The following is a 25,618-nucleotide window of genomic DNA, read 5'->3' on the forward strand; positions in this document are numbered from 1 at the left end:
GATGGGGTATCGTGGGCTACGGAAGAACAGGTGCATGAGGGCAGGGCTTTGCACAAACACTAAAGTGGTCTCCCCATCTACAGGGCAGGTAACTCCTGCCCTAAAGAACCCCCTCCCAGCCCCCCAGTCACCCCGCCCTCACTTCTGCCTATCCCTTGCTCAGGGAAAGAGTTTTGCGTGTGCAGTGAGGAGACCTCTGTATCCCATATTACCAGCAGGCCTGGGGGCAGGCCATGGAGGAGGGTCTGGGGGCAAGATATGGGGGTGTCTGGGGGTAAGATACGGGGGGGGCAGCAAAGGGGGATTTGGGGGCAGGCCATGGAGGAGGGTCTGGGAGCAGCATATGGTAGGGGGTGGGAGCAAGATATAGGGGTTCTGGAGGCAGGATGGTTATGAGGGGGGTCTGGGGGCAGCTCATGGAAAGGAGGCAACCCCTGGAGTGGGGTCTGGCCCTGCTGCCACCCCAGCGCCCCCACGTGCTGCCTCACATCCCACACTAGTGCTTTATGTTCTGCCGGGTTGGTAATGGGTTTTTCTTTGAACATGTTTCTGGGAAAGCTGTATTCTCACTCCTGCCTGCCAGGTAGTTTTAACGTGTGTGAGCACTCCATTAGGCAGTACAATTATAATCTCGCGTGAAGTCGCCCTCAGCAGCTGATCATCAAGCCCGGGGTGTTCAGTGAACATAGTGGTTAAGAAACCAGGTCTGAGAGCTCCGGACGATGCAGAAACGACCAATCCAGTGGGAACCCCCATTTCTTTCGGCTCATACCTTTCTCATGAAGCACTGATAAGTATGTATCACAGCAGACCCCAAGGGATGTGAACCTTTTCAGGGGGTCACCAGGCTGCCCAGACCCCTGACCTGGCACCCATGTCCTCACCCAGCCCTGGCTCTCTGCCGTCCAGGCACCTCATGCCCCTGCGACCTTGCACACCCAACACGCCAGCCTTTCCTTCACTCACTCATCCACATGCACGATGCCTTTGGGGGTCAGGGTGTGGGGGACCAGGATGCAAGTTTGAGGTGGTGAGAGTGCAGGCGACACAGATCCGCACCAGGTGACGCAGTGGCAGTGGGTCCAGGGAAGCTGGTGCAGGAGTGGACAAAGGGGGCCAGGATGAGGGGAAAGACAGGCACAAGTGCCAGCCAATCCTGCAGATGCCTATAGAGGTCTCTGCTCAGAGCTTGGACCGAAGTGCTGAGGTAGGAGTCAAGAAACCCTGAAGCTCCTGCCCCCAGGAGAGGCTGCAGGACGTGGGCGCAGGGGACTGTCACGGAAAATCAGGGGCTGACGCATCCCAGGAAGAACGAAGCAGGGGTCCTGCAGAGAGAGAACCGGGTGCTTCTGCCTCAGGCAGCTGGCGAGAACTTCTCCAAGTAAATGGCATATTAGGGAGTGAACTGTACCTCCGTCCCCGCTGAAGCCCTGATCCCCAGTGTGCCTGTCCTTGGAGATGTGGACAGCTTGGTTTTGTCTGATGTTCCCCATGGTTAGGCTGAGTAGTGCGTTGGGGAAAGGGTACCCGCAGGAGGTGAGCTGCCCTTCTCAGCACACCAGGGGCGCACGCCGCTTCACGGCTAGTGACATGAACCTTGATCACCTGGCCAAGGCTGTGTTCACCAGGATTCTCCACCGTAAACTTCTTATTTTGCCCTTTAGAATTGCTAAATATTTGGGGGTGAGGGGAATTACTTTAAGACTATGCAAAAATATTCTGTTTCTGCTTAAACTCCCAAAGGGCTCCGTTTTGAGGCTGCCAAATGGCAGCTCCTCAGCTCAGGGGAGGGCCCGGCAGGAGCCAGAGGCTGGAGAAGCATCATCTGGCTGGGTTTAAAGCCACAACCCAGGTGGGCTCCCTGGGGAGACAATGGAGAAGGACAGCAGTGGGCCCAAGCCTGGAGCCCATGACCTGGAAGATCAGGAAGGGATGGAGGCCGCAGGAAGACCAGGAGGGGTGTGCTTCAGGATGGCGGCCCCTCTCCCACCTCTGGACCTCCGACCATGCCCTCCCCCAGCCTCAGCTCCACTCCCTCCTACTCTGTGCCTACAAATCCCCTCTCTGGCCCTACAGGGCCCAGATCAGACGCGGCCTCCTCCAGCGCCATTCTAGGCACCCAGTGAGATGCGACCACTCCCCTCCCTCGGCGCGGCCAAACTCAGGACTTTGGTTGACTCTTGGGTCAGCACAGGTGCCGGGTCTGGGTCAGCCCCCGGAGCAGCTCCAGGTCTGAAGCTCTGCAGCCCCTGGTGCCCACGGCTTCTGCACACAACACCTCCCGCAGATCAAAGCCGGACCGAGCTCCCGCCCATCCTCGAGCCAGGCTCTCTGCCTGTGAAGTTCTGGGGACTCGAGGGGACTATGCCGAGGGCCCCTCTTGGGGCCCTGCTCTCGGTGGCGAGCGAATCTGTGCGCACCCTCGCAGGGGGGCGAGCCTGCTGCTGGCGATGCTCCCGGCTCACACCCCCCAGCAAACCTGTGGCCCTCAGCGCCGCGCTGCCTGTTTGCTGTGGCTGCGCGCTGAGATCCATATGTCAAAAACGACTTACTGTTCTGCGCGGCAGCAAATATTTTGGCAGGCGGGTCTCATCTGCTTGTCTTTCGGGTTTCACACATGTGCACGCAGATGACACACATGGTCTATGGGAGGCAGAACTCACAGGGGAGTTGGGAGGAGCCAGCACCGGGGCTTCGCGTCCCCTGGGCCATGCCAGGCACTCCTGCAGCCTCCATGGGTGACACCTGTGGGGCAGCACGGTGGCTCCAGGCGAGCCATGTCCCTGGAGGCTGTGGGGGCGGCTTTTTGATTCCCAGGTCCCAGACATAAACTCGGACCTGAGCCTCATGTAAACGAAATCAGCGTTTGGGTGTCAAGTGTGGCAAGCTGCATCCCCCCCACAGCCCCCGACAGCTAAGCCTCACTTTCCTCGGCTGCAAAGAGGCTGGGCTGGCCTAGGGGGCCCAAGTCCATGATCTCGCCTGGGCACACTGCTCAGTGATGGGGGACAGTGGGGCCCTGTCCCCTGTGGGATGATGATGTGGCAGCAAGGATCAGGCATGGCAATCCCACTTCAGGGACTGTACCTTAAACAAATAGTCACACAAGTATACAGAAGCTTATGTTTGCAGTAAAATCCAAATAAAGACTGGACATAGTGGTTCATGCCTGTAATCCCAGCACTTTGGGAGGCCAAGACAGGAGGATCCTTTGAGGTCAGGAGTTCAAGACCAGCCTGGGCAACACAGTGAGACCCTGTCTCTACAAAAAATAAAAAATTAGCTGGGTGTGGGGGCGTGCACCTGTAGTCCCAGCTACTTGGGAGGCTGAGGCAGGAGGATCACTTGAGGTGGAGACTGTAGTGAGCTATGATCTGTGCCACTGCACTCCAGCCTGAATGACAGAGTAAGACCCCATCTCAAGAAGAAAAAAATCCAAATAAAGTCTGGTGTCTCATGAATAGTGTGGGTACCAATGTCAGTTTCTTGGTTATGACAAATGTACCACGGATGTGTAAGCTGTTCATAGAGGAAACTAGATGAAGAGTGGATGAAAACATCCTAACTCCATAACTTTTCTGTACATATGAAATTATTCCAAAATAAGCTTATTTTTAAAACATACACACATTTATGTAAGAATGTTCACTGTGACACTGCTTAAGTAGCAAAAAACTAGAAGCAACATTATTTACCAATCTGGGAATTGTGAGACACACAATGGCACAACTGCATTACCCACACCACGCAGTTGAGCGCGAGGCAACTCCATGCACACCGATACACGCCCTGAGTGCGTGGGTGTCGCCATCGGGGAACCACGATTGGCGGAGCTGATATTCTGCTATGATCCCAGCAAAGTACAGAGTATGTGTTTCCACACACGACAGGGACCACAGGACTGAGCCGGATGGGAGCAGCAGCGATGACCTCTGCCAAGTGCAGCGATGAGATGACACCCACGGTCAAACGGTCAAACGTCTGGATTTCTTTATTACGTGAACAAAGTCCTCCCTCCCTCCCTCCCTCCCTCCTTCATCCCTCCCTTCCTTCTTTCTTTTTTCTTTTCTTTTCTTTCCTTTCTTACTTTCCTTCTTTTTTTGTGATGGAGTCTCGCTCTGTCGCCCAGGCTGGAGTGCAATGGCGTGATCTCGGCTCACTGCAACCTCCGCCTCCTGGGTTCAAGCGATTCTCCTGCCTCAGCCTCCCGAGTAGCTGGGATTACAGGTACCCACCACCACGTCCAGCTAATGTTTGTATTTTTAGTAGTGACAGGGTTTCAGCATATTGGCCAGGGTGGTCTTGAATTCCTGACCTCAAATGATCCACCCACCTCGGCCTCCCAAAGTGCTGGGATTACAGGCGTGAGCCACCACATCTGGCCTCCTGAACAGAGTATTTTCTTTGCAGCATGTACACTACTCGGTGCCCGTGACTGCCACCGCTCCATGGGTTACTGCAAAAGCCTGCTGAGCAGTCCCCCTGCTCTGCCCTCATCCCACTGTGACCTTCTCTCAAACAGCGGCCAGAGGGACCTTTTGAAACCTGAAGGCAGGTCATTGCTCTCCTCTGTGCAAGGCCCGTGATGGCCAGCCTGGCAGAAGAGAAGCAAAGCCTTCGGCAGGCCTGCCAGCCTCTGGCCTCTCCCTGCCCAATGCTTCCCCCACCCCTCCAGCCACCTGAGTGTCTTTCTCCAACACCCAAGGGGCTCTGCAGTGGCTGCTTCCTCACCTGGAATGTTCCTTCCCCAGAATTCGCATTAATCTCCTTTCCCCAACCCCTGGCTCACTCCCCCAGGTCTTGGTTCAAATCTCAGGGTTCAATGAGACCCACCTGAACCCACCTGTTTAATGACAGCCCTTCTCATCCTCTTACAGACAACCCAACTTCCTCATCCATCACCATGTTGTCTGTCTTCCTCTGCTGGCATGTGAGGCCACAGCAAAGGCCTGTGTCTCTGGCTGATGATGCTTCCTGAGGGCCAGCATGGTGCTGGCAGGGTGGCCAGCCAGGGAACGCAGTTAAGGAGCAAAATACTCAGCAAAAAAGCACAAAAAATCTGTAGTATAAGAGGTCCATGATCTCATAAATGAACTGGACTGCATTACCAGAGTCACATTACTTAACCTTTCCATCTGAAACACAGGTGGCTCTGCCCTTTGCTGGTCCTCTTCCCAGGCACAGGGGCCACAGCTTTCAGGCAGTGCATCCTGGACACCTTGTGCAGGGCCATTCAGCCAAGCCCCTAGAGGTTCCCATTCAGCATGTTGTTTGGTAGGTAAATTTCCTGAACGGAAGTGAATAAATTTACTTTCTTCCTTACATATTCCTAACCAGTCTTTAAAAATGGCCGCTCGTTCCTCAAAAAGTTAAACATGAATGACCACACGAGCCAGGAATTCCACAACTAGGCATATATACAAGACAACTGGAAACGTGTCCACACAAAAACCTACACATTAGTGTTCACAGCACCACTATTCCCAACAGCCAAAAAGTGGAAGTGTATTAGTCCGTTTTCACACTGCTGATAAAGACATACCAGAGAGACTGGGCAGTTTACAAAAGAAAGAGGTTTAATGGACTTACAGTTCCACGTGGCTGGGGAGGCCTCACCATCATGGCAGAAGGTGAAAGGCATGTCTCACATGGTGGCAGACAAGAGGAGAGCTTGTGCAGGGAAACTCCACTTTTTAAAACCATCAGATCTTGTGAGACTAATTCACTATCACCAGAACAGAACAACACGGGAAAGACCTGCCCCCATGATTCCATTACCTCCCACAACACATGGGAATTCGAGATGAGATTTGGGTTGGGATGCAGCCAAACCATATCAGGAAGCAACTCAAATGTCCATCAGCTGATAACAGATCAACAAAATGTGGCCTATCCACATAGTGGAATATTACTCAGCCACAAAAAGAAGTGAAACTCTGATACACACCATAACACAGATGAACGGTCAAGACATTAAGCAAAGTCAATGCAGCCAGACAAAAAAGCCCACTGATTCCATTTATGTGAAATGCCCAGAGCGGGTGAATCCATAGAGATTTAAAGAGGCTGGAGGCTGCTAGGGGCTGGGGGTGTGGGGAGTGGGAAGTCACTGCTAATGGGTACAGGGTTTCTCTTTGGAGTGACAGAATGTTCTGGAATTAGAGGTGATAGTTGCACAGCATTGTGAATATATTAAAAACCTAAAGACCACTGAACTGTGTATTTTAAGAGGAATTTTATGACGTGAATATCTCAATTACAAAATTAAAAACCTGGCTGCTCATAGGGTCACACCTCTGATTTTGGGACAACCTCAGCTCACCGACTGTCCCCTTCATTCCAAAGGCCCCTGGGCCAGCCCAGTGCCCGACTTGCATAGGCACTGGGTGAATTCTGGCTGCACTGAGCTAAACCAGAGGGACCCAAATTAAGGAGCTGTGCACGGGGCAGGGGCAACAGAGTCCACTGGTGGCAGTGAGGGCCCAGAGGAGGGCTGTGACGGTCACTGTGGGTGCCATGGGGACAGAGAGGGGCTTTTCCTCCAGTCCCTCCTAAGATTAATCCTGGAAGCCACCAAAGAGATTGAAGCCAGGGAGGGACTGGCCAGATCTGCCTGTTACAATACATTTTAAACCTAAATTAATAGTCACAACTTTTCCCAGTAAAAGCCCCTCCTCCACCTACTGTGAGCAAAAGAGGAAGTGGCAGGGTGAGCTCTACACTGAGAGTCAGGGCAGGGGTGACCTGGGGTCGGGGGTCTGACTGGGAAGGGGCACGGGGAAACTTCTGGGTGCTGGAATGTTCTACGTCGATCTGTGTGGGGGTTACACGGGTGTACGTGTGTGCAAAAATTCAAACTGTACACTTGATGTCCTTTCCTGGGTGTTATACCTCGATCAACACGTAGAAGAGAGAACAGAGACACCGTGCTTGTGACTAGCGACACTCATCAACCCCATCTCAGCTCCACTGCCTTCCAGGTCTGTTTCCCTTCACAGCCTTCGTGGCATCTGTGATGGTGGAGGTGGCAGATGCCTGTCTCCCCTCCAAGCTGTGTGCTCTGTGGACACACATGTCCCCGAGATCCCCCAGCCCTGGTTCAGGGCCACAGAGTGCAGCAAGCCACTCGGCAAATCCCGGCCGAGTGAATGAGCTGCATGGGACAAAGGGTGTTTCCAGGCTGCCCTGCCCACCCTGCCCGCCACATTCCCATTTGCCTTTTCCATTTGCTTTGGAAACGCTGCCCTCCCAGCTCTGCCCTCAGACTTTCCGCGACAGAACTCAGCGCCCGGCCCAGGACAGCAGAGACAGCAGGCCCTGCAGCAATGCCTGGAAGAGACAGCTGCTCTGTAGGCTGTCCCGAGGGGCCACTGTGCGACACAGCCCGACAGACAACTGACGGGGTGAAAGGCCTCATTCCTACGTTTGCACAACCTCAAAAACCTGATCCAAAACTAGGGAGAGAAAAAAAATCCCCACTTTTGCTAGAGCCTGGGCCTCCCAGTGGCCTGTCTCACAGTCTCAGGGCCACGTCAAGCCACAAGCAGCTCCCTCTGGGCAGAAGAAAGAGCCATTCCTGATCCTGGGCCTTGCCCGCAGGAATGAGCCCCACCCAGGCAGTGTGCACGTGGAAGGGGACAAGACCCCAGGGCACAGACCTGCCTTGGAAACAAAGCTTACCCCTCACCCCCATTACCAGCATGTCCTGCAATGGCCAATCCAAGCCCGTGTCTTAACTGCCCAAAGCTGTGGGAGGGCGCTGGGAGCCATGGGGGAGACAGAACATGCCAGTCACCAGCACAAGTTCATTACACACAAACCTAGGGGGGCCTCCACGTGTCTCCAGGCACCTGCTTTCACTTCCACAGAACACAGAAAAGGCCACCGGCAGCAGGACTGTTGTTTAAAAATTAAATGAAGTGAGGTGTGTAAAGGCGAGGTGAGGGTGACCACTCCAAAGCTGGCCTCTTTCTCACTGCCCTGGGGACAACAGTCTTCTTTCACAGGTCTAGGATGAAGAGCGTCAGACTCAGACTCCCAGTGCCAGCACACGCCCACTGCATCACAGGACCTGTATGAGAACATTCCAGATCCCATTCCACGGTCCAGCACTGTAAGCCTCTCTTGGTATATGGAGAAATGGCAGAACACGACTCGCCACGGAGCGGGAAGAAACCACACCTGCCCACAGCACCGCGGAGGGATCTCACAAGCGCAGGGCTGAGCAAAAGCAGCCAGACTCGAGAGGGTCCGCATCGCGCGGTTTCACCCCCATAAAGCAAAGGAGTGAACAAAACTGTCCCGGGGGCGAGGCCGGGGAATGGTTACCCCGGGGATGGGGGTTGCCGGAAAAGGGCAAGAAGGGGGTGGGACATGTCCTGCTTCTCGATCCGGGACTGGTTTCAGGGATGTATTTCACTCTGAAAATATATCAAATTGTACCCTTATGATATGCACACCGCTCTGTAGGTATGTTATTCTTCAGTAAAATTAAAGAAATAAGAACCAGCGGGGCACGGTGGCTCACACCTGTTATCCCAGCACTTTGGGAGGCTGAGGCAGGCAGATCACAAGGTTGAGAGATGGAGACCATCCTGGCCAACACGGTGAAACCCCGTCTCTACTGAAAAATACACAAAAATTAGCCAGGCGTGGTGGCACGCGCCTGTAGTCCCACCTACTAAGGAGGCTGAGGCAGGAGAATCACTTGAACCCGAGAGGCGGAGGTTGCAGTGAGCCGAGATCGCGCCACTGCACTCCAGCCTGGCGACAGAGTGAGACTCCGTCTTAAAAAGGAAAGAAATAAAAAAAGAACCATGGAACATTACATAGCTATTAAGACCATGCATTACAGCAGATCACAGTGAGCCCTCGTGTCTGTGCACTCGTGTGTGCACGTGTGTGCATGTATGTCATGTGTCCACGTGTTTGCTTGTGCATTGCATGCACATGCGTCAGTACATGAGTGTGCATGTGTGTGCGCATGCGTGTCTAACCAAGGAGAGTAACAGCTTAGTCAACCATAGATCACAAGCCACAGCTGGGAACACAAGTGGCCGCTGCGGCTGGCTGGGCTGCTGACCAGCAATGCTGCCCCTTGTCAAGCCAGAGTGTTGCCGTGTGGTTACTCGGGGATATTAAGAACTCCAACAGCCCACAAAGGACGTCTTCAGTCATAACACCAGTTACTATCTATTAAGCATTGCTATGAGCCGGGCGGTCAGCCAAGAACCTCACTTATGTTTTCTACTCTCTTATTTATTCCCACTCATGAGTGGAGGGGGCCGAGGCTGAGAGGGGCAGCCAGGGGCGCGTGGAGGGCAGACAGCGGCTGAGCGGGATGCGATGCCCACAGCCCTGGTCGGCCCCGGGCGTGCACTCGCCCCCTGATTTAGTAAACACTCATCAGTTTGCTCTGCCCAGGCCTGTGGACACAGGTGACCACGGCAAGGCCTGCCCACCTGGAGCTTCCAGTCCACTGCAGGGACAGGTCCTGACACAATCACAGCAGAGGTCTGGACGAAGGGCTGGGGCATCCCAAGGATGGGGCTGCAAGGGCAAGAGCCCGTCTCTGAGCTCCTGGAGTTCTGGGAGCCCCCTCAGCTGGCCTGCACCCCTCTCCTCAGGCCACCTGGACCCCCGCCCTCCCTCTCCACTGGGAGCTCTGCAGGCTGAGCAGGGCCTGCCTCTGCGGGGTCCCAGTGCCTGGAGATGCCGTCTGGGGGAGAGCTGGATGGGAGCGGGTGTGGGGCTCCTGAGGGAACACTTCTCTTCTGCACACCTGCTCACAGGGGTGTGTGACCAGCGCAGCTAGAAATGGGGCCTGACCTTGGGAGGGAGGCTCCTGCCCCTGGACAAAGTGCAGGGAAATCCAGCGGAATCCCAAATGGCCCTCCAGCCCTGGCTGCCCCCTCAGACTCTCAGCCTCCTCCCTCTGTCTCAGGTGCCCCCAACCTCCCACCACACAGCCTCACAGTGGCCAGGCCAAGTGTCTGCTGCGGCTCCATCCATCAGCCCTGCACAAAAGACCCCAAAAGGCAAATGTGTGCTGGTAACTGGCTCTCCAGGATGGAGGGCGGGGGTGCTAGGTCCGTGCACTTGCCAACTTCCATGGTGTAAATACTTCCACCGTGGCCAGTTCCAAGCTACAGAAGAGAGCTGGCAAAAGACGTCACAACTGACTCCTGCCAGCAGGTCCAAGCGGGCTCCAACACCCCAAGGCCTAAATCACAGGCACCCACAAGTCGCTCAAGGCCACGGCTTGGTGACAGTGCAGGGGACACCAGAGGAGGCTGGGCAGAAGCTGCAGGAGTGGCTGGCACCGGCAGTCTCCCTGCCCAGTGCTCCCAGGGTACAAGTAAGCAGTGTGTCCCCTGGCGGGGGAAGGACAACCCCTCCTGAGAGTGGGCCTCCCAGGGGTCCCATGATGCTAACCAGACTCTGCAATCGGGAAGGCACCAAGAATCTGGAGAGCATATAACCACACGCCCGGTCTCCAGGACCTGGCCCGCTTCGAGTAACTGGAGAAGGTGCGGCCAGGAGGCCAGGCTGGGCTGGAACCACCCGGCTCTGCCACACCTGTCCCTGCTCTTGCTGCTGCCGGAGTGGCATGGCAACTGCCCACAACAAACACTGCCAGGCAGCCAAGCCTGGCTTTGCGGGCCACCCAGGGGCACGGCGATGGCTCCAGGCCCACCTCGGCAAAGGCCCTCCGCGGACTGCAGGGGGCACTCTCCGCTCTGCTTCCTTGGTCTTCTCCAGTTTCTGAGGGTGTCAACCCCGGATTTCTCCTTAGCTCCTGCAGTGACACCCCTTCCCCCTCCCGTCCCCACTGCTGTAACCCGACGCCGGGCTGGAGCAGGGCAGATCCACAGGGCCCTTGCCAGCCTTCCCCCTGCCTTCCTGTGACCTTGAGCAAGGCCAAAACGCTCTCCAGGTCCCCAGCTGCATGTTGGGACGATGGGAACAAGGCTTCTTCTGCCTGTGCCAAGAAGTAATACCAGAAAAGACCTGGAAATTCTTGGACGACAGTGGCCGCCTGGGGCACACGGTGTGGGGTAGCATTCCTTTCTTCTCAGGCTCTGTCCTGAACAATGTCCTCCCCAGTGCGTCCCTGAAGGGCACGGGGTCAGATTGATACACTAGGCTGCACGGCTATTGATTTAAAAATAGTGTCCTTTCTAAAATAAGACATCAAATCTGGAACCCTAGAGCCATGGATCCTCCTCTCCCCCAACTAAACCTAATCCTCAACATAAACTGCCACAGAGGCTCACAAGTGAATTCTTGGGGACTGTGGCCTGCACGGAAAGCCTGAAGACACCTGTCTGTATTTCTCAGCCCTCAGTAAGGGATGGCAAAGGAGACCAGCTCTTCCTTCTGCAAGAACAAGCTAGCAAGCAGCAAGCAACAAATAACAAACAAAATCCCCTACTGCGACCAAAAAATTATTTCCAAGCAAGGGAAGTGCCCTTCTCACGCATGCTTCTCAGCTTTCGCAGAAGCTCAGGTTGCCGTGGGGAGGGGAGCTTTGGCACGTGGAGCCCCTCGAGTATCTCGGGGGGCCTCACTTATTGCCAGGCGTCGTGTTTGCAAACATCAGAGCACAGTGCATAAAGATGCTTGGAGCCTCACACGGAGCGCCCGCTGGACAAGGACACCTCGTTCCCTCCCACTCTTCTCCCAAGTCCCCAAAGTCTATTGTATCATTCTTATGCCTTTGCGTCTTCATAGCTTAGCTCCCACATATCAGTAAGAACATACGATGTTTGGTTTTCCGTTCCTGAGTTACTTCACTTAGAATAATAGTCTCCAATCTCACCCAGGTCATTGCAAATGCTGTTAATTCATTTAAATATATGGTATAACTTTTCTATCCTAAAAATGTAATATAACCATGCCACACATTGGAACTTAGAGATACGAGGAAAAACTCTCCAGAATTCCACGGCACAGTGCACTGTGCCCAGCCCAGACTCAACATCCTACCCTGAGACTGCCTCCTTACACATCCGTCTCCCACTGGGGAACCAGGACCTTATGCTCCAACTACTCATGCCTAGCAGGGACTCTGTTCCTATCTGTAGGAAGGACATCAGGAGACTGATGTTCAGACAGATAGACAGACTGCTAAATGAGAATCCAAGGCTGGGCACAGTAGGGCACACCTGTAATCCCAGCACTTTGAGAGGCTGAAGTGGGAGGATCACTTGAGCCCAGGAGTTCAAGACCAGCCTGGGCACCACAGTGAGACTCGTCTCTCTAAAAAAAAAATTGGCCGGGCACGGTGGCTCACACCTGTAATCCCAGCACTTTGAGAGGCCGAGGTGGGCAGATCACAAGGTCAGGAGATTGAGACCATCCTGGGTAACATGGTGAAACACTGTCTCTACTAAAAATACAAAAAATTAGCTGGGTGTGGTGGTGCGTGCCTTTAGTCCCAGCTACTTGGGAGGCTGAAGCAGGAGAATCACTTGAACCTGGGAGGTGGAGGTTGCAGTGAGCTGAGATCGTGCCACTGAACTCCAGCCTGGGTGACAGAGCAAGACTCTATCTCAAAAAAAAAAAAAGAAATTTTTTTTTTAATCAGCTGGGTGCTTCGATGTGCACCTGTAGTTCCAGCCACTCAGGAGGCTGAGGTGGGAAGATTGCTTGAGCCCAGGAGTTCGAAGTTGCAGTGAGCCATGATCATACCACTGCACTCCAGCCTGGGTGACAGAGCGCTCCATCTCTTAAAAAAAAAAAAGTGTTAAATATAAAAGTAAATGACGATCCATTCCAACCCCCCACCGCCATCCCAATGCAAAAGCATCTGCCTGGGTGTGCAGCTCCTGGTCTCTTTCTCCCAGCGGCATGCTTGTCCCAGAGTTGTCATTGCTCTGAACCCAGAATGCCTGTCATCAGCTCCTGCCACTTATCATAGGCATTCTGGGTTGCTATGTACAAAGGCTTTTCTTTTTCTTGTTCCATTGTTGCTTTAGTAAACTTTTAATTTGGGGATAATTGGAGATTCACATGCAGTTGTAAGCATGCCACTAAGTGACTCAGTTTCTCCTAACAGTAATATATTGCAAAACTATAGAAAAATATCAAAGTCAACAATTGACATTGATACAGTGAAATAAAGAAGCTTTCCATCACCACCAGGACCCCTCAGGCTGCTCTTTATAGCCATGCCCACTGCCCTCCTGCCCCGCCCCATCCAACAGTATCTGTTTTGCAAGATAGAATTTTGTCATTTTGAGAATATTCTATACATGGAATCAGAAAGTAGATAACCTTTTGGGATAGGCTTTTTTCACTGGGAGTCCATCCAAGTCATTGTGAGTATCAAATTTCTTTTTTATGCAGGATCTGGATTTTATGCCAAAAAAAAAAAAGAAAAAAAGAGAAAGAGAGTTTGTTTCTTTTTATTGCTGGGTACTATTGCATGACATGGATACAGTTCCTCTCGTCACCCACTGAAGGACACCTGGATTGCTTCTAGTTTGGGGCTATTATCAATAAAACTGCAACGAACATTTGTGTATAGGTTTTTGTGTAAATTATAATTTTTCATTTCTCTGATAACTGCCCAGGAGTACCATGGCTGAGTCATGTGACAGTTTTACATTTAGAGTTTTAAGACACTGCCAAGCTATTTTCCAGAGTGTTTGTATCATTTTACCTTCTCACCAGCAACGTCTGAGTGATTTGGATTCTCATTGTTCTTATCGGCATTTTTTATTTTAGTCATTCTTTTTTTTTCTTTCTTTTTTTTTTTAGATGGAGTCTTTCTTGTTTTGTCGCCCAGGCTGGGGCGCAGTGGCATGATCTCAGCTCACTACAACCTCTGCCCCCCCAGTTCAAGTGATCTTCCCACCTCAACCTCCCAAATAGCTGGAATTACAGGCGAGCACCATCATGCCTAGGTAATTTTTGTATTTTTAATAGAGACAAGGTTTTGCCATGTTGGCCAGGCTGTTCTCGAACTCCTGGCCTCAAGTGATCCACCCACCTTAGCCTTCCAAAATGCTGGGATTACAGCTGTGAGCCACCACGCCCAGCCTATTTTAGCCATTCTGATAGGTGTGTAGTGATGTCTCATTGTGGCTTTAAATTGCATTACCCTAGTGACTCGTGACACCTTTTTATGTGCTTATTTGCTATTTGGATATCATCTTTGGTGAAATATCTGTTCATTCTTTTCAGTCTATTTTTTCTCTGTTCTGATTGGGTCATCTCTATTTTCCTGCCTTCAGGTTCACAGATTCTTTCCTCTGTCCCCTTGATTCTGCTGTCAAACCCATCCATGGAGTTTTCTATTTTGGCTACTGTATTTTTCAGTTCTAAAATTTTCATTTGGCTCTTCATTATATCTTCTATTTATTTGTTTGTTTGTTTGTTTGAGACAGGGTCTCACCCTGTTGCCCAGACTGGAGTGCAGTGGCATGATCTCAGCTCACTACAACCTTGACCTTTCAGGCTCAGGTGATCCTCCCACCTCAGCCTCCTGAGTAGCTGAGACTACAGGTGTGCACCACCATGCTCAGCTAATGTTTTAATTTTTGTAGAGACAGGGTCTCCCTGTGTTGCCCAGGTCTGGTCTCAAACTCCTGGGCTCAAGTGATCCACCGACTTCAGCCTCCCAAAGTGCTGGGATCAGACATGAGCCACCGTACCTGGCCCTATATCTTCTATTTCTTTGCTGAGACTTTCTACTTTGTCATTTTTTTTGAGCATATTTGCAATTGTTGGTTGAAGCATTTTTCCAGTAGCTGTTTTAAGTCTTTGCCCTGACATCTGTGTCATCTCAGTGCTGGTGTCTGTTGGTCTTCTCTTCTGATTCATGTTGGGGTTTCCTTGGTTCTTGGCATGACAGGTGGTTTTGTACCACAAGCTGGACGTTTTGGGTGTGTGATGTGAGACTCTGAGTCTTATTTAAACCTTCCCTTTCAGCTGGCCTTCTCTGGACACAACTCAGGCAGGGGAAGAGGGTAGTGCTGCCTTATTCTGCTTGGGTCGGGTGGACGTCCAGGTTCCCCACTTGGCCTCTGCTGACACTGAGATGGGGGAGGTGCTCTTGTTATTGCTCTTCAAGGGGCAAGTTTTCCCCTGGTAGGGAGATGCAGGAACCCCTCATTACTGTGTCCCATGTGGGCTCCATTGACACTGTTGTGGGGGGATAGCCTTGTAACCTCTGAGTGGCGATGAAGTCCTGACTCTTCAGTATGACACTGCCCGTCCGGTGGGAGGGGAAGGGATGTCTTGTCACCACTGACTGGGGGAAGCACGGGCTTACCATGTGGTCTCCACTGATGCTCCAGCTGGGGGACCTCATTCCCACCCTGCTCCTGGCTCCCTTCTTGGCCTTTTCTGACACCCCCAGTGGTAGGGGCTCATTTCAGCCTGGTGAGTGTTTTGGTCCAGGCTCCCCGCTGAGCCCTTGCTGGCACGAGTAGGGATGGGGCCACAGGGTTTTCTGTGGTGTTTGGCTGGAGTACCACAGTTATTGCCTAGATGTTTCTTGTCTCTCCAGGTGTCCCTGCCTTGGTCCTTCGGCCAGGGAGAGCAGGCTTCTGCAGAGGCTCTTGCTGGCTTCTTCAGCTCCACGTCTGAGATGTACAAGGCACAAAGGAAACCCAGGGAATTCACCCCTCTGCTGATCCCCGGGTCCTGAGGTCCCTGGCCAGTCTGTCTTCTCCTCTCTTCCTTTCAGCCTCTTCTGTTTGTTTCATAACTGATGTCCAGGGTTTTTCGTTGCACTTGGCAGGAGGAATAGGAAAAGGCACTTCTGCTCCATCTTGCTGGAAGTGGAAGTCTCTAAAATGCTCTTCACGGTTTTGATTTTCTCCTCTTGCAGCCAGGGTGGGGCTTTGGGTGAAGAAGCATCATATGTCTCTGACAGATGCTCCCTTCAAAGTGTTTGCTCTGCAGAAGACCCCAGAAAGCCTTAGAGGGGCTCCACAGGCAGGAGCCGAACCCCAGGCCCCCCTGTAGCTGGGCCGGTCAGGCTCCAGCCCCTCGTCTCCGGCTAGTGCCCCCACTCACCTGTGAGCCTGACGTTGGGAGTACGGCATGTTCTCTGGAGGCAGAATCACCACGGAGACCCACTCTGAGTCATGGCTAATTCTGCTGTATTGACAGGGAGGAGAACAAGAGGCCACAGCGCTCCCTGAGCAGGCCAACGAGGAGGGTATTTTTAGATTTCCTTCTCCCACAGCTTTAGCTAAGACTCAGCAATCTGGTCTTTTCCCTGCAGGCCAAATTGCAAACGCAGATGGGTCTGTTTCAAAGCTAACAAGTACATGCTATAAAATTGTACATAAAACACAATCTCAATTATGTTTAAGAAGTCCAAAAAAATGGGAGTGGAGGAGACGGGAAGGAAATATGCCACATGTTAACTGATGTTGCCGGTGGATTATGAAAGGACTTTTTTTAGCTGCTTCTTTTTGATTGTTTATAATTTCCAAATTTTCCATGTGAATATATTACATTTATAAAATGAAAAACAAAATTTAAAATCAAGAAACAGTCCTCCCTCCATACACAACAATGTAGTGACCATATGAAGCCATCACAGGCTGAGTGTCTCACCTGGACCTGGGGTTATTCCTCTAGACCATGAGCTGTGCCAAGGCAGGACTCCAGGGCCCCGGTACAGGCTACAAACCAGATCACAGGGCCTGGAAAGTGGAAATGATGCCTCTTCCCAGCTCCTGAAAGCTGCTGTCTTGCCCAGCCCCGGGGTTTTCTGGTTTGAGTGGCACCTCAGTTGGTAACACCATTGCAGGGAGCACTTGGCAGCTCTGGCTGAAAATGTGCCTGATTCCACGGAACTTACTGCCCATGGGCTACTGAGCCAATGGCACACACCCAAGACAGGTGCCTCAGGCCTGCAAGGGAAGGCCTGTGCCACCAAAGGACCAAAGATGCAGGAGAACCCAGCACTTCCCAGAACTGATCTCCCCAGCTATGGCTTACTCCAGACTGGCCGAGGAAGTCCTCCAGGACTGAGAAAAGAGTCCACTCATTATCCTACATGACATACGCAGCAAAGTGGCTTCCAGCCTCGGGCAGCCAGATTTCCAAGTGCTGCAGCATCCCCAACAGGTACACTTTGGGCCTCACCAGCCTCACCTCTGTGGCCAGGGTGGTGGCCTCCATTTCCACACAACTTGTGATGTGACTCCGCTGGAAGGGTATGGCCCCGGGGAAGCCAGCCAGGCCCCTGGTGGGGAACCTGGGACCCAAATCTACACCAGTGCAGGCCCGTAGGTGTAGCTGAGAGCCAGCTGGTATACACCACAGGGGCAGGTGCTCTGGGAGCCCAGCCATGTTCTGCCAGCAGATGGTCAGCGCCAAGAGCCAAAGGGCTCAAAAGAAAGGGCACTTCCAATATCCAGGCTAACTCAGCAAACATTCCTGACTCCAAACTCATCTTCAGATAGCACTGTTTTGCCAGAAGCCACCCCCGTAGAGTGTCCTCTGCTGGTCCTCTCCCTCCTCGAGTCTCCTCCGTCTCTAACTGGCCTGGGGGTAGAAAGCTTGCGCCCTGCACCTGCTGGCTACCTGGACATCATTGCCAACTTCTTTGCACAGAGGTGGGGGCCACAGCCTGGCCCTTGTGCTTGGTAACCTCTGCAGAAACCACTGAGGGCCAGATGGGAGAACTGGGCCAGGCCTGGCCACTGGGGCTGTCCCGGGTGTAGGAAGCCAGCCGTGTCTCATAACTCCTTTTACTTCCAGTGTTAAGGCCCCACAATTCCAACAGAAAAGGTCGAGAGAAAAATGAATGTCTTAACATTTTTTCCAAATATCCTCCCAAAGAGTGCTTGGCGAGAGGGCCTGGTTTCGCTACGCATGGGAATGCCTATGGCCGCAGGGCCCTGCTCGGATGGCTCCTAATTTTGTTTGCTGAGACATCTGTGTCCTACTAGGCTCGACACTGGGACTATAAAGAAAAACAAAACATGGAAATGGGGACTCCAAGCTCTACCAAAATAAAAGTGAGTCCTGAGCCCGTGCGTTCCATGTTGGGGGTGCCATCGGGGGTCGGGTAGCATGGTGAGTGCTCCTGCTCACCGGCCCCCAACCTCCACATGGCTGACCAGGATGCCCACTCAGGGCTTCCGCCTAGGTCTGCCCCTGGAAGCCTTCTGGCTTCTGAGCCAGCGATGCAAGGGCACACACTCTTGGGAGAGGCTGGGACGCTCCAACGCCATGGGGCGACAGAGCAGCTCAGAGGGCCATGTCCAGGCTCAGAGCCCCTCGCCGGGGGGACCTTGGGCAAGTGACTGATACTTCCTCCTTCTGTCGCCCTCATCTGGAAAGTGGGATTCTAGTAAGGGCTGTGCACAGCAACACGCAGCTTGTGGGACCCACTGGGAGTGCCAACTAGATGGTGGCTGGCTGGGGACAGGGAGGCTGAACAACTGGTAGAGGACGTCTACTCAGGGAGGCCACAGGCAGCCTTTCCAGCTGCTCCCAAGCCCGGGCTCAGCTTCCAGACTCATCACTATGACTCCCTCCCACCAGAAAGGCCACTAGGAAGTGGCCTTTCCCCCAGATCTGCTGGCCCAGCTGCGGCACAAGAACACAGGGCCACGTGGTTGCTTCTCCCTCACAGCCTGGTACACCCTCCAAAGCACCAGGCAGATGGACAGGAAAGCCAGAGATGAAGCAGGTACAAGAGGACAGGCTCCATGTGACCACGCACAGTGTCATGCTGACGTGAAGGAGCCGAGGCCGACCCAGGCTGCAGGCAACGCACCCCACCCCTGCCATGCCTTAAGCTCCCTAGATGTCTGCGGGCTCGCGTGTTCAGGCAACATGCTCCACCACTCGGCCCAAGGCCCCCAGGTGGGATCGCCACCCTGGATCCCCCACGGTCCACGCCTGTACAGCCATCCCTCCCCCAGTGTGCTCTGTATCCTGCTTGGCCAGCCTTGCCCAGCATCATGTGACTCTACCAATGGCCCTGCAGGGAGTGAGCCCCCCAGCAGGGTAACCACAAAGCCATGGGAGGCTTCATCCCCAGCCTCACCCCAAGACCTGCACCCTCGCCCTCCTCTAGATGGAGATTTTCCAAGTGGACTGTGATTTACTCCAAGACAAAAATCATGTTGTTATGTATCCTTGTCCTTGAATTCCTGAGGATACGGTGATTCGGGTAAAAAGTAATCAAATAAAGCTATGTGGTGACTTCCACTCCAAACACAAAGGGGGCTACTGTGCCCAAGTTCCCTTTGGAACTCGTCCAGCGGCTCTGGTTTGTAGCTCACCCAGGTTACCTGGGCACCATCCCTTGTGTAACAGGCATTTGCTGAGCACAACTGAGCGCCAGGCCCTGGCGAGGCCCAGCTCTGCCCATTCGCGTGGGCCTTCTCTGTCTGTCAGCTCAAAACCAGGTCTGCCTACTGAGCACTCAGAACTACCCACACCACAGCCGTCCAAACTTCCTTTAAACTGCACACCAACACCTCACGGTACAGCCCAGAAAGTGAAGTCTCTGATGGCTGAGGGACATCCCAAAGTCATTCTGCTAAGAAGTGGCCGAGTGGGGATTTGAACCCTGGTGCGTGTGGACTCCAGGCAGCCTCAACACTTTGAGGAGTTGGGACTAAAATGTGATGTCTTCAGCCAGGATCCTCGTGGGCACCGACTGCCTGTCTCGCGCGCCTGAAATTAATTTGCCAGCATCTTCAGGCTTGTCTCTGATTGGTGAGAGAACAAAAAAGAAGCATCTTCCCCAGAGAATAAATGAACCACAGACTCTGCGCTCCATCTTTGATGAAATGCAGATTTCCCATTAAAGAAAAGCCTTCGTTTAAAAAACATACAAAAAAGACTGAGAAAGGATATGAATATGCAATTTATAGAAGAAACAAATATCAGCAACCGAGGAAGACAGAAAAAGCCTTTAGTCTCATTATCAATCAAAGAAGATCCCATTCTTTTCCTATCGATGGAGGCACGTTTTAAAAATGACACTGCTAGTCCTTGGTGTTATTTGTTGGTGAGGGTGTCGAGAGTTGCAGGATTATCCACAGTGCAGATGGGAGAGCAACTTGATGTCTGGAGGCAGAATTCTGCAGAAGTACCAAACACCTTAGAATTTTGCATACCCTTTGACCCAGCAATTCCATGCGTGAGAAGTCATCTTAAAGCAAAAATCCAAAGTCAGTGCAAAGCCATGCTACAACAATGAGCAATGCAGTCGGGTTTACAATAGAAGAATTGGAAACACGTGCAGCATCTAACCATAATAATAAGGGGCTGTTTAGGATGCGCCCACACGCGGGAGCAGCCTGCAGCCATTAAAACGATGGCCCTGGAGAACGCACGGTGGTGTGGAAGCGTGTTCTGGAACTGGGCACTGGGAAGAGATATCCCAAAACAGCCCATGCTCCTGACCTCGCTGTGGACTAGAACACAGAGGGCACATTTGTGCACAGAGTTCGGAAGGTGGACACCCAGCGGTATCAGAGGTCACTGTCACCTCTGGATGGTGGGCTGGTTGGTGGTTTACTCTCTGCCTTTCACTTCTTCAGTTTGCTGAAGTTTTCAAGAGGGAACACAGACACAAGTTTAGGGGCCTGAATTTGAATACCACCTCTGCCACCTCATAACTGTGGCCTCTGCAAGGCTGTAGAGACTAAATGAGCCAGTGCACGTAAGCACTAAACACTGGGGACTGAGGTCAACCAGCTAGCGCCCAGCCTGGTTCCACTACGTCCCAGCTGTGTGACCTCGGGCCAGTGACTTCATTCATCTGTAAGGAGGAATAACGGCCTGAGGACTTGGGTGCAGGTTCAGCAAGGTAGCGTGTACAAACAGTTCGGGGCAGAGCTGGGCCCAGAACAAGAGCTCAATAATGTCAGAGGTTTTATTATCAATAAGAAAAAATACAAACTATTATATTGAGTTTTTTTTTTTTGAAAAATAAAGAGGCTAACAGTCATGATAGACCAAGTACCTTAAAGCAACTAGAAAGTCGGATAAAATATATGAAACGATGACATTTAGGCCCCGCACACCAGGCAGCGCAGGACTGTGGGCCTAGAAAGGAGGGACACTCCAATAAGGCCAGCCCTACAGGTGCCCTCTGCAGAGCAAGGTCCCCCATGCTGACCTCACAGCTGGGGGACCCTTCCCAGGCTGTGGGAGGGTCCAGGGAGATCAGACGGGGACACAGGTTGGGTGGGTAGCACAGGGTGTGGTGCAAAGCGCTGACACACCAGGACCCAGTCGGGCTTTGGACAAGTGGGGAGGGCCAGGTCCTGTAAGGCAGGGACCCTCCCTTCCTCCCTCCCTTCCTCCAGGGAGAGCTGTGCCTTGTAGAGGCCCCATCTCACTCTAGGGTCTCCTAGACCACAGTGCTCACTCGCCCTGGCAAGGCTGTCTCCTGCAGGCCTGTGGCTCTGGTCCAGCCAGGAGTTCGCCCACCCTGCCTGTTCTCCACTACTGAGCTGAGGGAAACACTGACACACTCACCCCTCACCCAGCCCCACTGGCCCACCCAGGAAGAGAGCAAAGGGGTCAGGGCCTCCACTCGGGAGGCAGAGAGCACAGTGGTGTTGAGAATGGCTGGCTTCAAATCCTGGCCCAGCTGCCCCCTCGCTGGATGTACTCAAACCTGTGATTCAGTCTCTCTGAGCCTCACTTTCCTCACCCTAAAGTCAGACTAAAATGCCAGCCGCATCAAGCTGCTGTTGGCAGTCAGTGAATTATGTCTGTGCAGTCTTTAGCCCAGAGGCTAAGAGCACACAGCAGGTACTCAATAAATGACAGCCGCAATTATGAGCAATCTCCTGTCCACATTTGCCTCATTCCTTCGTTAAAGAACCTAATTCTGTCTAGAAATTTCTGCCAGAGTTGCAAAGTCTTTGGAAAGGCCCTAAGGCCCAGAGATGGAAAAAGTGTACAGAAATGATGATGGGGGAAAAGTGAGCCCTGGGACCCGCCAAGTTCACAGCCCATCCAGGAGTCAGCGAGGTGCAGACAGCCCACCTGGCCCCGCCCACCCAGCCCCTCCCACCTGGCCCCACCCCTTCAGCTCCTCTAGGGCTGTCAATGATAGAGATGACAAGGACAGCAGCAGCAGCATTAATGAAGCAGTGGCTGTGCACCAGGCACTACGCTAAGCACTGCATGCACATTATTAAACTGCCAAGTCCCATTATAGAAACTGAGTCCAGGCCGGGTGTAGTGGCTCACGCCTGTAATCCCAGTATTTTGGGAGGCCAAGGCAGGAGGATCACTTGAGCCCAGTTCAAGACCAGCCTGGGCCACAAAGGGAGAGCCTGTCTCTGCAAGAATTTAAAAAATGAGCCGGTGCGGTGGTGCATGCCAGTAGTCCCTCCTCAGGCATGCACCCTACCCAGGAGGCAGAGGTGGGAAGATCACTTGAGTCCAGAAGGTCAAGGCTACAGTGAGCCATGATTGCACCACTACACTCCAGCCTAGGTGACAGAGCAAGACCCTGTCAATAAATAAATAACATGAATAAATAAATAAATAATAAACTGAGTCTTAGGTTGAAAAACCTCTACCTGGCCCAGGTCGTCCCAGCTGTAAATGTCAGAGCAGGAGCTGAATCCAGGCAGCCCAGGCTGACCACCATCCCTGAACTACAGGCTCGAGGCCTCCTTCTATCTGCAGTGGAGGCTCTTGAAGAAGACCCACGTGGAGCTGTCCACAGGAGCGCCCAGTTCACAGAGCACGGTGCTGCAAGGACAACAGGGCGGCTCTGTCCCTCCTGGAGCAGGAAAAGAACAGATGCCAACAGCTTAGCCTGTGATAAGACAGATGCGGTGGGCCCCTTACCTCCTTCTGCAGACAGAGGAGGGGCCCGGCCGGGGGAGGGGGTCTCTGTGCAGCTCCCAAGGTGACAATATCACCGGGAGTCACACAACATTCAAGAATGGCTGTAGGCCAGGTGTGGTGGCTCACGCCTGTAATCCCAGCACTTTGGGAGGCCGAGGCGGGCGGATCACGAGGTCAGGAGATCGAGCCCATCCTGGCTAACATGGTGAAAGCCTGTCTCTACTAAAAATACAAAAAATTAGCAGGGCGTGCTGGTGGGTGCCTGTAGTCCCAGCTACTCGGAAGGATGAGGCAGGAGAAGGGCGTGAACCCGGGAGGTGGAGCTTGCAGTGAGCCGAGATCGCGCCACTGCACTCCAGCCTGGGCGACAGAGAGAGAGTCTGTCTCAAAAAAAAAAAAAAAAAAGAATGGCTGTAATCCTGGCCCTGTGGTGCCGCTGTTGGGATTTTCCCGGGGTTTCGGTGCAGTCCGAGCTCAGTGCATCCTGGCTGCAGGAGCAGGGGGTGGGCAGGAGGAAAGCGCCATATTCTCCCCGCGTGAGGACCCCACTTGGGTTCTGTCCCAGCTCAGCATATGGATTTCTCATTCTCTTTCTCCAAGTTCCCCTTTGTCGGACTGAGTCCATTGAGCCAGAAAATCAGCCGTGTTCTGGGGACGACCAAGTCACAGGGACCTGGCTTCCCGTGGTGCTGTCACTCATCAGCTGGGTGCCTGATCAGAGTCCCAGGGTGCTAAAAGCAGGCACTGACTCCCCCACATTGAGGTCCCCAGAAGCCCCCCTTGTACAGAATAAAGGAACGCTAGGAGGCCGTGAAGCGCTGAGCGGCGCTCATTATCAGCTCGGAAGGCCAGCTTAAAGGATATTCCAGTAATTGCAAGGTTTTTGGTAAATGTTAATTACGGTTGCCTTAATTAGCTCCAAACCCATTGATCTATGGATTATATTAGGTTTATAAGTGTAATTACCTTAACAGGCATATGGATTACAATTACGCTCCAATTAAACCCCAAACGTATAGCGTATAAATTAGCAACGGGATCGTCCTGATTGTCCAGGGTTAGGCTATTGAAATGTTGCTACTTTCAGGGCCTCATGCTGGGGCTGGTCCTTTGCAGGCGGGGACTTTGGGGAATTTGGAGGCAGGGGGTTCAAATGGTCTCTGGCAGCCACGCGTCCAGTCCATCTAGACCCGATTTAGAAATGACTACAGGGGCGGGGGCTGGCAGGCCCCAGCCTGGGGGGCAGTGGCTGGAGGATTAAGAGCTGTGCCTGCTCAGCTTGTCTTCTCTCAAAGAAATCAGGACACCCAACAGCCCATTAATGATGCCCCTCACTGCTCTCCCTCCAGGTGGAGATGGCTTTCTTGCCTTGTCTGGGGGAGGGGCAGGTGCTTCTTTAGACAGCTCCATGTGGATCTGCCGTGGGGGATTCCAGTACAGACAGGAGGCCTAGAGCCTGTATGTGAGAGAGGGGTGGGTGGTGGCAGGGTGGTGATCAGCCTGGGCTGCCTGGATTCAGGGCCTGCTCTGCCACTTACAGCTGGGATGACCTTGGTCAAGTAGTTTCTCAACCTAAGACATTATTTCTATAATGGGGATCCGGCAATTTAAGAATGTGCATAAAGTGCTTAGCAGAGTGCCTGGTGCACCATGGCTGCTCCATTCACACGGCTGCTGCTGCCATTAATATCATGAACTCACTTCCAGGGTGGGGAAAGGCTGGAGGGCAAGAGTGCAGGAGGGCAGGGGGAGCCTGGAGTACCAGGCCCTGCCATTCTCCCAGCCCCTCTTCTAACAAGCAGGGATGGGGCACTGGGAAGCCCCACGAAGCCTGGAAGACAGACAGGTGACAGGTGAAGGGGAGGGGATGGACATGCCTATGCTCAGTGGGGAGGCTGCGATGGGCCTGAGGGTCTCAGGGCCCTGGGCCTCAGCAGGGTCCCTGGTGGAAAAGCACTGTAGGAAGCTGCCACCTGGGGGCCTGTGTGGGCATCCTGCGTGAGCCTCCATGGCGAGGTCAGGCGGGAGCGAGGTCAGAGGTGAGAGCCCTGCTTCCCAGGGAGCCTTGCCTGGTGCTTCCCAAGGCCTGCAGGTGGAGGGCGCTCTGGCTCCCCACACGCCCTGCGTGAACTGCCCTCCCAGCTGTGGGTTTTCTTTCCGGGGGGCCAGCCAAGCCTGCAGGGTCTCAGGGGCTGCAACACTTCCGCCCACCCTGGCTGAGGCATCTCTCCATCCCAGGGACCCTGGCCTCTCCACATGTTGGGGTCCTAAAGCTCTGGGTCTCCCACTCTGGGATCCCTGCTGAGGACGGCCTCCCACCACCTGACCCTTACCCTCCCACGCACCGGCCTCCACCCCGAGGGTCCTGTGATTTGGTGAGGGAAGTGTGGGAGCGGTTGGCAGGCTCTGCCCCCCTAGAGCAGGCAGCGTGAGCAAGGAGTTCACCAGAGCCTGGGGAAGGGGTGCTGGGGTCAGTGTGAGGGCAAGGATGGGTGTCTGGAGAGGCCAGGGGTGCCGAGCTTGCTGATGGTGAGTGTGACCACCAAGGACGCAGAGGGAGGGGTGGAGGTGAGTCCAGAGCCCTGGGGGTGCCCAGACAGGCTTGGACCTGGGGTGTGCCCCAGCGGGATGGGATCAGGCCTCTCTGGGGCCCCAGGCGAGTTGCTCATCAGTCCAGCTGCCTTCCTTCTGCTCAGTCTCTGAGGCAGGGAGGAGGTGAGGCTGGGGGGGGAGCCATCTCCCCAGGAACCCCAACTTCATGGAGACACTGGCGCTAATGTTGGTGGAGGCGCCAATGATGGCGACAGGC

The 25,618-nt window shown here is 53.5% G+C and overlaps 1 protein-coding gene across 2 annotated transcripts in view; it reads right to left on the minus strand.

Moving 5' to 3' along the window:
- LHPP (phospholysine phosphohistidine inorganic pyrophosphate phosphatase) overlaps positions 1 to 25,618 on the minus strand; it is a 148,556-nt gene that overhangs the window by 37,102 nt on the left and 85,836 nt on the right. The window lies entirely within an intron of this gene.

The sequence above is a fragment of the Nomascus leucogenys genome, chromosome 3 (genome assembly GCF_006542625.1).
Source record: "Nomascus leucogenys isolate Asia chromosome 3, Asia_NLE_v1, whole genome shotgun sequence".
Taxonomy (NCBI): domain Eukaryota; kingdom Metazoa; phylum Chordata; class Mammalia; order Primates; family Hylobatidae; genus Nomascus; species Nomascus leucogenys.